Genomic DNA, 13050 nt, shown 5'->3' with positions numbered 1-13050 from the left:
GTTCTCCCTGTAGAGGTCTTTTACGTCCTTGGTTAAGTATACTCCTAGGTACTTTAATTTCTTTGTTGTTATTGTGAAGGGAATTGAGTCTTTCATTTGGTTCTCGATTAGATTGTTGTTGGCGTATATGAATGCCTTTGATTTCTGTGTATTGATTTTTTATCCTGAGACTTTACTAAAGTCATTGATCAGTTCCAGGAGTTTCTTGGTTGAATCTTTGGGGTTTTCTTGATACAATATCATATCATCAGCAAACAGTGAAAATTTGATCTCTTCTGCCCCTATTTGGATACCTTTGATTCCATTTTCCTGTCTGATAGCTGTAGCCAAGACTTCCAGCACTATGTTGAACAGAAGTGGAGATAATGGGCAGCCTTGTCTGGTTCCAGTTCTAAGTGGGAATGATTTCAATTTTTCCCCATTCAGTATGATGTTGGCTATGGGTCTGTCATATATGGCTTGTATCATTTTTAGGTATGTGCCTTCTATGCCTATTTTCTTAAGTGTTCGTATCATGAAAGGGTGTTGAATTTTGTCAAAAGCTTTTTCTGCATCTATTGAAAGAATCATGTGGTCCTTGTTTTTGCTTCTGTTTATGTTGTGAATGGCAGTTACAGATTTACCTATGTTGAACCATCCCTACATCCCTGGGATGAAGCCCACATGGTTGTGGTGGATTATTTTTGTGATAAGTGTGTGGATTCGGTTAGCTAAGATTTTGTTGAAAATTTTTGCATCTATATTCATTAGGAATATGGGTCTGTAGTTTTTTTTTTTTGTTGATCCTTTCCTGGTTTTGGTATCACAGTAATATTCACTTCATAAAAGGTGTCAGGGAGGTATCCGTTCTTCTCGATATTGTGGAATAGTTTCTGCAAGATAGGTACTAGTTCTTGTTTGTAAGTATGGTAAAATTCATGTGTGAAGCCATCTCGACCGGGACTTTTCTTTTTAGGGAGATTTTTAATTGCTGTTTCTATTTCAGCTGTTGAGATTGGTCTGTTCAGGAAATCTATTTCTTCCTGGTTGAGCCTAGGGAGGCTGTGTGTTTCTAGAAATTTGTCCATTTCCTCCACATTTTCCAGTTTGTGTGCATAAAGATTTTTGTAGTATTCATAAATTGTATCTTGTATCTCTTTGGGATCAGTTGTGATATCTCCTTTTTTATTCCTGATGGAGTTTATTAGAGATTTCTCTTTTCTGCTTTTCATTAGCTTAGCCAATGGTGTGTCAATTTTGTTTATTTTTTCAAAGAACCAACTTTTTGTTTTATTAATCTCTTGAATAGCTTCCCTGTTTTCAATTTCGTTTAGTTCTGATTTGATCTTGTTGATTTCACTTCTTCTGCTGGGTTTGGGGTTGGTCTGTTCTTCTTTTTCCAGCTCTTTGAGTCGTTTCATTAGATTGTCTATTTGTGATCTTCTTGTCTTTTGGTTATAGGCATTTATGGAGATAAACTTTCCTCTCAGAACTGCTTTAGCTGTGTCCCAGAGGAGTTGATAACTTGTCTCTCCATTGTCGTTTTCTTCATAGAATTTTTTTATTTCCGTCTTGATTTCTTCATTTATGAAGTAATCATTTAGTAGGAGGTTGTTTAATTTCCACGTTTTTGTGTAGAAATGTGAGTTTCTGTTAGGGTTGATTTCTACTTTTATTCCACTGTGATCTGAGAAGGTACATGGTATGATTTCTATTTTTTTAAATTTCTTGAGATTTTCTTTGTGTCCTAGGATATGGTCAATCTTAGAGAATGTCCCGTGAGCTGATGAGAAGAACGTATATTCAGTGGATTTGGGGTAGAATGTTCTGTAAATGTCAGTCAGACCCAATTGTTCTAGAGTTTTGTTTAAGTCCATTATTTCTTTATTAATTTTCTGTTTGGAGGATCTGTCTCGTGCCGTCAGTGGGGTGTTGAAATCTCCGGTGATTATGGTATTGCTATTAATCCATTTGCTTAGCTCCAGTAAGGTTTGCTTTATGAATCTAGGTGCACCTAAGTTGGGTGCATATATATTTAAAATTGTTATCTCTTCCTGTTGGACTGTGCCCTTCCCCATTATATAATGATCCTCTTTGTCTTTTACTACTTTTGTTGGTTTAAAAACTAAATCGTCTGAAATTAGAACTGCCACACCAGCCTTCTTTTGGCTTCTATTTGCTTGGAATATTGATCTCCACCCTTTTATTTTTAGTCTATATGCATCCTTGCAGGTTAGATGTGTTTCCTGAAGACAGCATATACTTGGCCTGTATTTTCTTATCCATTCAGCCAGCCTATGTCTCTTGATTGGAGAGTTTAAGCCATTCACATTTATTTAGAGAACTGATAGGTTAGGTAGATTGGTGTTCATTCTGTTGGGTTGGATGTTGTTGCTATGATTTCTGTCTTGAGCCATTGTAGTATCTGGCCTTTAATATCTTTGGGTTTTGGTTGTTTTTATATTCGTGGGTTATTATTATGATGCTCCGTGTGTAACGGTGTTTTAAAGTACTTCTTGTAGGGCTGTTCTTGGCTTGGTGAATTCTCTGAGCCTTTGCTTGTCTGAGAATGTTTTTATTTCTCCTTCATATACGAAGCTTAGTTTTGCAGGGAATAATATTCTAGGCTGGGCATTGTTTTGTTTCAAAAGAGTGATAATGGGGCCCCAGTCTCTCCTTGCTTGTAAAGTCTCATTAGAGAAGTCTGATGTTATTCAAATTGGCTTTCTCTTGTATGTTATTTGCTTCTTTTGTCTTATAGTGCTTAGAAGGGCCTCTTTAGTTTTCCTTTGGTCAGTCTGATGACTGCATGTTGTGACGTCTTCCTGTTTGCATTGAATCTCCCAGGGGTCCTCGAGGTTCTTGAACTTGTATATCAAGATTTTGAGCAAGGCCTGGGAAATTTTCCTCTATTATATCTTCAAACAGCTTGTCCAACCCTTGAGTGTTGTCTTTTTCCCCTTCTGGTAATTCTATGACCCTCACATTAGGTTTCTTCACATAATCCCACAGCTCTTGTAGGCTTTGCTCTTTTCTCTTGTTTCTCTGCTCTATTTCTGTGACAGATTTATTTAATTGGAGGGTTTTATCTTCAAGCTCTGAGATTCTTTCTTCTGTTTCATCTACCCTGTTCTTGAGACTTTCCACTGTATTTTGTAGTTCCTTGAATTGATTCTTCATTTCCAGGAGTTCGGTTACACTTTTCTTCATTGTGTCTATTTCTTTTCCCATATCCTGGAGGCTTTTTGTGGTTTCTTTATGTTTGTTATTGAGTTGTTGTTTCAGCTCGGTGAGTGTTCTTATGATCCACATACGGAATTCCTCTTCTGTCATATTGGTTGCCTGATTTTGGTTGGTGTCCGTTTCTAGGGGGCTGGTGCTTCTCTTTGGGGTGTGTTTTCCATTTGGTTCTTCATATTTCCTGTGTTCTTTCGCTGTCTTCTTCCCATGTTGATCAGTTGTTGTTTGTTTCCTTAAGTTATTGTTTGGATATTCACACACCTTGTTTAGTTTCTGAGGCGTTAGGTGGTGTCTGTGGGTGAAATTGGACCACTCCCTGTATATTGAGTCAGTGGGTGCCGTGGAAAGGCTGTGCAAGATGCTGTCCCTGTCAGTAGGTGGCGTTTGCTTGGAGGAACAGGCTATGGTGTTGATTTTGAGTCCTGTTATCAGCTCTTGTTCTGGGCGGAGCTGGGTTGGGTAAGCCTGCCCTCAGGCCGTTAGCAGGGGTCAAAGTTCTGTACTCTGCTTCCAGGGAAAGCTGTCAGGGCGGAGCTTGAATGGTCCATCTCAGCCAGAAAGTCTGGGCGTGGGGGTGGGGCTGTCTGAGACCCACAGTCTGGAGCGGGCCTCGCTTCTTTCCACCCTCCCCAAGTCCGCAGCTACTCCTGGGCCTCTGCCAGCAGGCCAGAACACAAGCCACCAGGCCTCCCGGTACTGTGATGTCGGCGGGTAGGTTCCCTGCACAGGAACGGCACCTGGGTTGGGAGCACGGCCTCCTCCTGCGAGGAGGGTTGCCCTCTAGGACGCCGATCCGCCCCTGGAGGCACACACACCTCAGTAGGCTGTTCACGTATAACCCTTCTGTGCCCCGGGCAATGCTAGCCCTGGGCGCAGGGGATCTGGTCTGCAGGTCTGACCTCTGGGTCCCAGAGCAAATGCAATCTTAATCAAAAAGAGCAAATTGGGAGGGATTAGTCTACCAGACTTCAGGTTATACTGTAGCCTTGTAAGACTACAGTAACTAAATGAGCATGGGACTGGCACAAGAACAGAGACATAGACCAATAAAACAGAACTGAGTACCCAGATATAAAACCTCCTCATATAGCCATATAATATTTGCCAAAGCAGACAAAAACATACACTGGGGAAAAGAATCTTTATTCAATAAATGGTGCTGGGATAATTGGATAGCCACATGTAGAAAACTTAAACAGGACATGCACCTGTCACCTCTCACAAAAATTAACTCACGATGGATGTGTTACAAATTCAAACCTAAGGCAAGAAGCTATATTCTAGAAGAAAATGTTGTAAAAACTCTCATAGACATTGGCCTAGGGAAAGAATTTGTGAAGAAGACCCCAAAACCATTCACAGAAACAACAAAAAAATAAATGGGACCTGATCAAATTTTAAAAGTTTCTGCACAACCAAGGAAACTATCATGAAAGCAAACAGACAACCTACAGAATGGGAGAAAATATTTGCATACTACACATCAGATAAAGGGATAATAACTAGAACCTATATAGAACTCAGGAAAATCAGCAAGAAAAAAATCAAACAACCCCATTAAAATGCTGGCAAAGAAAATGAACAGAAACCTTTTGAAAGAAGATAGACAAATGTCCAACAAACATGAAACAATTCTCAACATCTCTAATTATCTGGGAAATGCAAATGAAAGCCAAAATGACATATCACTTAATTCTAGTGAGAATGGCTTTTATCAAAAAGTCCCAAAATAATAAATGTTGCTATGGATGTGGAGAAATAGGAACACTCATACTGTTGGTAAGACTGCAAACTAGTAAAACCTCTATGGAAACTAATATGGAGATACCTCTAAGAGCTACAAGTAGAACTACTATTTGATCCAGCAATCTCATTACTGGGCATCTACCCAAAGGAAAAAAAGACATTCTATAAAAAAGACATCTGCACTAGAACGTTTATAGCAGCACAATTCGCAATTACAAAGATGTGGGAACAACCCAGGTGCCCATCAATATGTTAGTGGATTTATAAAATGTTGTACATGTATATCATGGATTTCTACTCAGCCACAAAAATCAATGGTGATTTAGCACCTTTTGTATTACCCTGGATAAAACTGGAGCCCATTCTACTAGCGAAGTATCACAAGAATGAAAAAGATACCACATGTATTCACCATCAAATTGGTATTAACTTATCAACACTTATGTGCACATATAGTAATATTCACCGGATGTCTGGCAGGTGGAACAGGGGAGAAGGGAATGGATGTACTCACTCCTAATAGGTGTGGTGCACACATCTGAGAGACAGAAATGCTTGAAGCTCTGACTTCAGTGGGGCAAAGGCAATATATGTAACTGAAACATTTGTAGCCCCATAATATGCTGAAATAAAAATGACAAGCAAAACTTCCCAACAAAGGAAAGCCCAAGACCATATTGCTTCACTGGTGAATTCTATCAAACATTTAAACAATAATAAACACCAATCTTTCTCAAACTTCTTTCACAATTTGAAGTGTTAGGAGCACTTCCAAACTCATTTTATAAGGCCAGCTTTACCCTGATGCCAAAGTCAGAAAAGGACACAAGAAACTACAAAGGGTTGTTGACTTACAATGGTTCAACTTTTGATTTTTCAAATTTATGACAGTGTAAAAGCAATATGCATTCAGTAGAAATCTTACTTCTCATCTTGAATTTTGATCTTCTCTTGGGCTGGCAACATATGATGCGATACTCTCTGGTGATCCTGGACAGGGCCAGTGAGCCACAGCTCCTGGTCAGCCACATGATCACAAAGGTAAACCACCAGTATGCTATACTGTACTATGTTTTCAGAAATTTTACCGAACTGTAAGCTAATGTAAGTGTTCTGATCACGTTTAAGGTAGGCTAGGCTAAGTTATGATGTTTGGTAGACTAGGTGTATTAAGTGCATTTTTGACTCATGATATTTTCAACTTATGGTGGGTTTATTGGGACATAACCGTGTGGTAAGCTTAGGAGCATCTGTTCGGGCCAATATCCTTGATATCCTTTAGCATGATATCCAACATGCTAAAATTCTAAAGAAAATCTAGCAAATCAAATTGAACATCGTATTAAAAGGATCACATCCCAGAACTAATTAGGAATTATCCCCAGGATACAAGGATGGTTGAACATATGCAATATGAATAAATAATGTGATAAATGTGATACACTACATTAACAGAAGAGTAAAAATTATGTGGTCATCTCAAAAGTTGCAGAAAACACATTTAACAAAATTCAACACTCTTTCATGGCAAAAAAATCTCAACAAATAAATACTGGAGGAATTTACCTCAAGACAATAAAAGCCATATATGAGAATCCCACAGCTAACATCATACTCTACAATGAAAAACTGAATGTTTTTCCTCTAAGGTCAGGAACAAAGCAAGGATGCCTACTCTTGCCACTTCTAATAAATGCAGTACTGAAAGTCCTTCCCAGAGCAATTAGGCAGTAAAAATAAATAGACAAACAAACAAATAAATAAATGTATCCAAATTAGAAAAGAAGAAGTAAAATTAACTGTTTGCAGGTAACATAATCTTATATGTAGGCAACCTTAAAGATTAAAATAAATTGCTAGAATTAATACATGAATTTGGTAAATTTTCAGGATACAAAATCAAAAAAAATCAGAAGTGTTTTAACATTAACAACAAAGTCTCCCAAAAGGAAGTTGAATAAATAAGCCTATTCACTACAGCATCAAAAAGAATAAAATACTTAGGACTAGACTTAACAAAGAAGGTACACACAAATAAATGGAAAGACATATCTTGTTCATGAATTGGAAGAATTAATACTGTTAAAATGTCCATACTACTCAAAGAAATCTACATATTTAATTCTATCTCCATCAACATCCCAATAAAATTTTATAGAAATTGAAAAAATAATATTAATTTTCATAGGGAATCTAAAAAGACCTTGAATAGCAATTTTGAAAAAGAAGAACAAAGGTGGAGGCATCACACTTTGTGATTTTCAAATATATTAATATATTACAAAGCTACAGTAATTAAAACAATATGGTGCTGGCATAGAGACAGACATATAGACCAATGGAACAGATTAGAAAGCCCCAAATTAAACCAACACATACATGGTCAACTGAAAGTTGGCAAGGTGTCAAGATTACCACACAGTGTCTCTTCAACAAATAGTGCAGGGAAAATTGGATATCCACATATAGAAGAATAAAATTGGACCCATTATTGTATGCTATACACAGAAATAAACTCAAAGTGGAATAAACACTTAAACTTATGACCTGAAACTATAAAATGTATAGAAGAAAACAGAAGAGAAAATCATCTTGACATTGGTCTTGGCAGTGATCTCTTGGATATGACACCAAAAGTCAAAATAAACAAGTGTGACTACATTAACAAAAACTCCTGCATAGCAAAGGAAACAACAGAGTGAAAAGGCAACCAATGGAATGGGAGAAAATATTTGCAAACCATATAACTGATAAGGGGTTAACATCCAAAATATGTAAGAAACTCCTCCGACTCAATAACAAATTACCAAACAGCCTGATTTAAAAAAATGAGCAAAGAATTTGAATAGACATTTCTCTGAAGAAGACATACAAATGGCCAACAGGTATAGGAAAATATGCCCAACATCATGAATACTCAGGAAAATACAAATCAAAGCTACAATGAGATACTGCTTCACACTCATTAAGATGGCAAAAATCTTAAAACAACAAAAAAAGAAAAAAACAGGAAATGACAAGTGTTAAAGAGGATGTGGATAAATTGGAACCCTTGTACATTGTTGGTGGGGATGTAAAATGCTGCAGCCACTGTGGAAAACAGTATGGGGTTTTTTCAAAATATTAAGAATAGAACCATAGAACCATCATATGATCCAGCAGTCCCACTTCTGTGTATATATAGAAGGGATTTGAAATCAGTATGTTCTCCCATGTTCATTGCAGCATTATCACAGTATTCACAGTAGCCAAGATATGGAATCAACTTAAGTGCCCATTGGCAGATGAATGATTAAAGAAAATGTGGTATATACATACAGATGAGTGGATAAAGAAAATATCCTTAAAGGCTTAAAAAAAAAGAAATCCTGCCATATGTTACAATGTGGATGATTCTGGAGGACATTATGCTAAGTGAAATAAGCCAATAATAGAAGGACAAATACTACATGATACCACTTATACACAGTATCTAAAATAGTCAAACTCATAGAAGCAGAGAGTCGAATGGTAGTTTTCAGAGACTAGGGGAGAGGGAAATGGGGAGTGTTCCATGAGTATAACATTTCAATTATGCAAGATGAATAAGTTCTAGAAATCTTCTGTACAACATACTGCCTATAGTTAATAGTACTGTATTACGCAGCCTATCTAGAAATGTTCTGACCAGTAACTCCCTAAACCTGACTTTTTGCTTTTATAAACAGATAATCAAAACCGAAACAACATATTTGAGGTGAATGACTATTTTTATTCATTTTGTTCAGTGAGAGGGAGGAAATAGTTGGTGGGGAGGAGGAAGGTCATTGAGATGATATGCATTTTTCCTATTTTTTTCTGGTCCACTTTGGATATCTTTCAAAAATCACAGAAATTGGGTATCTCATACTCTGGGGTGAGATAAACAAAAAGAATGGTCTTTCTCCTTCTTACTCTTTAATTATCCCACAATGGCCTTTTTTAATTGCCTAGCTGTGATGTCTGGCTTTTTGTTTGTGTGTCTTTAGGCTAGGAGATGAGTTAACCTGCTATGTGTATTTAATACTGCCAGATATGTGGAATTTATTCACATATTCCTCTACCTGTATTTTCTCCTTTCCATCCCCATTTATGGAAATTAAAATGAGTAAAGAGTTTTCTCAACATAATTTTATCTTCATCTAGTTTTCCTGACTTGAAAGAGATTCCCGTGTCCAGTGCTTTGTGCATAGAAATCAGTTAATACGATTTATATTTGCTGCTGAAACAACCACCAAGACTTTCAAAAGGTACTGTATTCAAAGAACATCTATACATCTCACTTGCATAAGCAGATAGAGGAGACTTGTCTTGATATCTCGTCAGATATCTAGCAACGGTATGGCAGAGTAGAATGTACCCTGGTCTTGGTTTTCAGATCTTGGTGCTGTCACTTATTAGCTGTGTAGCTTTAAGAAATTGACTTAATTTCTCTGAAATTCAGTTTCTTTTTCTGATAAATGGGAATACACTTGCCAACTCTCAAGATTGTTGTGAAATCAAATGAGGAGATATTGTAAAAGCATTTAATAAACTATAAATGGCTGGATCCACACTAGGAATAAATTTGATGAACTTTGCCTGTTATTACTAAATAACAATGGGCAAGCTGCTGCTGTTTTTTATTTTATTTTTTACACTAGAGGTAAGATGCAGTATAACATGATGATTAAAATCACAGATCCTGAAGTCAGATTGCCTGTTTGAATCCTAGTTTCAACACATACTATCTGTGTGACCTTATGCACGTCATTTCAACTTCTCTAAGCCTGTGTCCTCATCTGTAAAAGTATGACAATAATGGTATCTATCTCATTGAGTGGTTATGAGAAGTAAAGGAAAAAAATATTTATCACAGTGTTTGGTATGTGGTAAACACTCAATAGATGTTAGCTGTATAAATATTAATGAAGGTTAGTAACCAGAGTTTAAGCATTTTCTTCTTGCATCCTTACTCTCAACTTAGAAATCAAAATCAGTGCGAAGGAAGAGAAAACTCAACAAAAGAATGGAATAAAGTTCACAATACTCACATTTCACTTATCGCATTTCCATTCAGTTGTTTTCCAGACCACCTTACCCTAGTTTGAGCATAAACTACAGATTGTACCATAAATAGGCCAATATCATTGTATCCTTCTCTTTTCTCTGGAGGGCGTGTTGCTTTCTCAGCAGCAAAGCAGAAACTGCTTCTTGTGCTTCAGTATTTGTGTCAGCAGCAAAATTGAAAGTATTTTTTGTCATCTGCACTGCTGTCAGCAGAAAAAAAGAAAGCAAAGGAACATAATTTCAGCACTAACACAAGTATCAGAATGATTTATCTGTCTGTTCTGCTTCACTTTCATCTCAGCTCTCAGAGCTTCATTCATCAATATTTTATTTACACACACATACCTCATTTTTACACTGTTTCTCTCCCCACTGCCAGATGGCTATGTTGTGTGCATAGCGTTCATCAAGGAAAATGAGAAAGATACACAGCTACATAGTATTGGCATTGGGGTGGGGCTCACATATCCACATTTTCTAGTGTGAATCTCCCATGAATAATGGAAGACTGAAGCAAACATTCATTCCTCTTTGAGGAAATACTGGACAAAGAGCAAACAAATGAGCAACTTGATTCAAAAGGGATCAAAGAGCAAGGTTTACTGTTAAAAATTTGAAATTGAAAGATAATGAGGTCAATCTCTTGCTCATATGGAGTTTTTTCAGGTGGCATACAATCCAGTGCTCTGTATTGTCCACTTGAAACACCAAGGGCAATATATTCTGACCACTTCCAATGAGAGGTAATTTCACAGTCTTCTGAATAGAGCCTTCTTCCTCGTATCCCGCCTAAATGTGTCTCACAAAAGAAAAAGGTGTAGTAATTTTGAATAAGTGTAGTATTTCCTTTTTAGTCATAATGAATTTTTTTTAAAAAATTAATTCTATCAGAAAGGCTGTCTAGCAGTGATTAAGAGCTCAGACTGTAGTCAGGGAAACCTGGGTTAGAATTCCAGCTTTTCCACTTCCAGTTGTGAAAACTTAGGTAAGTTTCTTAACTTCTTTAAGCATCATTTTGCTTATATGTAACTAGAAACAAGAACTACAACAGTAACAAAAATGTCACACATATTGAATAAGTTTATTGTGAGAATTAGATGAGAAAATAGTAATAATTATCCAGTACAGTGTCTGACATTGACACTAAATAAACAGTGTTTATTTTTGTGGCAAAATCAAGTTTTGAGATAGCTAAAGTTTTTCCTTCCTGCATCTTTCTGTTTCTGTAAGATCCTTCACTTACAAAAGCATTGGCTTTTCAAGTATCTGGAGACATTTATTCACTCAAAGAATGAGGGCACAGAGGAACCCCATAAGAACAAAATCATTTGAGTTTCTAAATTGATTTTTTAAATCTCTTAGAAGAGATAATAATTGCTAAAGTCGAGGCACTTTTGAATTGCAAAAATTAAACTTTCTGAGACGATAGAACTCTTTTATGTTTGTTTTAGTTTCAAAAGCTTGATTTTGAAATAAAAACCTACAAAGGCTAATGCTGTAAAAGTTCATTCTGAAGTCTAAGTATTTTTATAATAATATGTTGTAGTATATAGCAGTAGTTCACAAAGGGTGTTTACTGTACCAGCAGCATTGGCATCACCTGGGAGCTTGTTGGAAGTACAAAACCTTAAGTTCCCTCTAAGAATTAGAATTAGAAACTCTGGGGTTTGGCCCAGCAATATGTGTTTTAACAAATCCTCTGGGTTATTCTGATGCATGCTCAAGTTTGAGATATACTGACACATAGGATTAGTATAGATTAGGGATGCCTGCATGATGAAGTTAGAACTAGCTTTTCCACCTAAAATGAATCAAAACCAATTGGTGAGAGAATTGAGAGAGGAAGTGTATTAGTCTGCTTGGCTGTGGCTGCCATAAAAAAGTACCAAAGACTGTGTGACTTAAACAACAGACATTTATTTTCTCATAGTTCTGGAGGATGGAAAGTCTAAGATCAAGGTTTCAACAGGGTTGCGTTTCTGGTATTGCTTCCTAGTTTGTATATGGCTCATTTGTCCTCTGATGGCCTTTCCTCTGAGAGCGCCAAGAGCTAGCTCTCTGGTGTTTTGTTTTTTTTTTACAAGGACATTAATTTATTTAAGTTAATGAACAACAATCATATAATACAATGATTTCTAAGCAATGTCTTGTAACTAATAAATATAGTTTTGAGTTTGTTTTCAATAATATCACAAAATCCATCAACACTCTTTTGTTCAGTCTCTCTCCAAGGCCTTCAGAAGCTAACCAAGCGTTTGCAACTTTGAATATAAAGTCACCCTTGACTTAACCTCAGGCCACAGTTCCAAGCCACTACAGACCTGATTGGCATTCATCTATTTATACTTAAGTGGCAAACCAACCACCAAAATGGAAGGGAAAACTACATTTGCTACTGGATTTTCCTATTAGGGACCAGTTTTCAAAAAATTTCATTTGGAAATGAATTCATACTTAAAGATAATCAAAAATAAAAATAGTACAAAGAACACTGGTATAACCTTTACTCAGATGTATCTATAGTTAATGTTTTAACCCTTTGGCTCTGTATTTGTTCTCTCTCTCTCTTTCTCTCTCTCTCCAGATGCACATACACACACGCACATACTTTCATAATTATTTTCTGAACCATTCGAGAGTAAATTATATGCATCATGATCCTAAGAATATGATATAATACTTTTACAGATCTCTCATATTCAAATTTTGTCAGTTGACTCAATAGTGTCATTTATAGCATTTCCCCCTCCAATTGAGGTTATAGTCTAGGACCTGGTATAGTATATAGTTATTATATCTCATTAGGTGTCTTTAATCTGGGACAGTCCCTCAGGCTTTCTTTGCTTTTTGAGCATCCAGTCAAGGCATTGCCCAAATTCTCCAAGGTATAATTACTGATTTTTTCTTCCATTGTAATTAATAAATAGTCTGTGGGGAAGTCACTTTGGGAATATGAAAATATCATGATCATAATAATTTTCTTGAAGATCTATCATCCACTGATGATTCTTGAATGAT

This window comes from Microcebus murinus, chromosome X, assembly GCF_040939455.1.
Source record: "Microcebus murinus isolate Inina chromosome X, M.murinus_Inina_mat1.0, whole genome shotgun sequence".
Taxonomy (NCBI): domain Eukaryota; kingdom Metazoa; phylum Chordata; class Mammalia; order Primates; family Cheirogaleidae; genus Microcebus; species Microcebus murinus.
Note: the sequence above shows the minus strand (reverse complement) of the source record.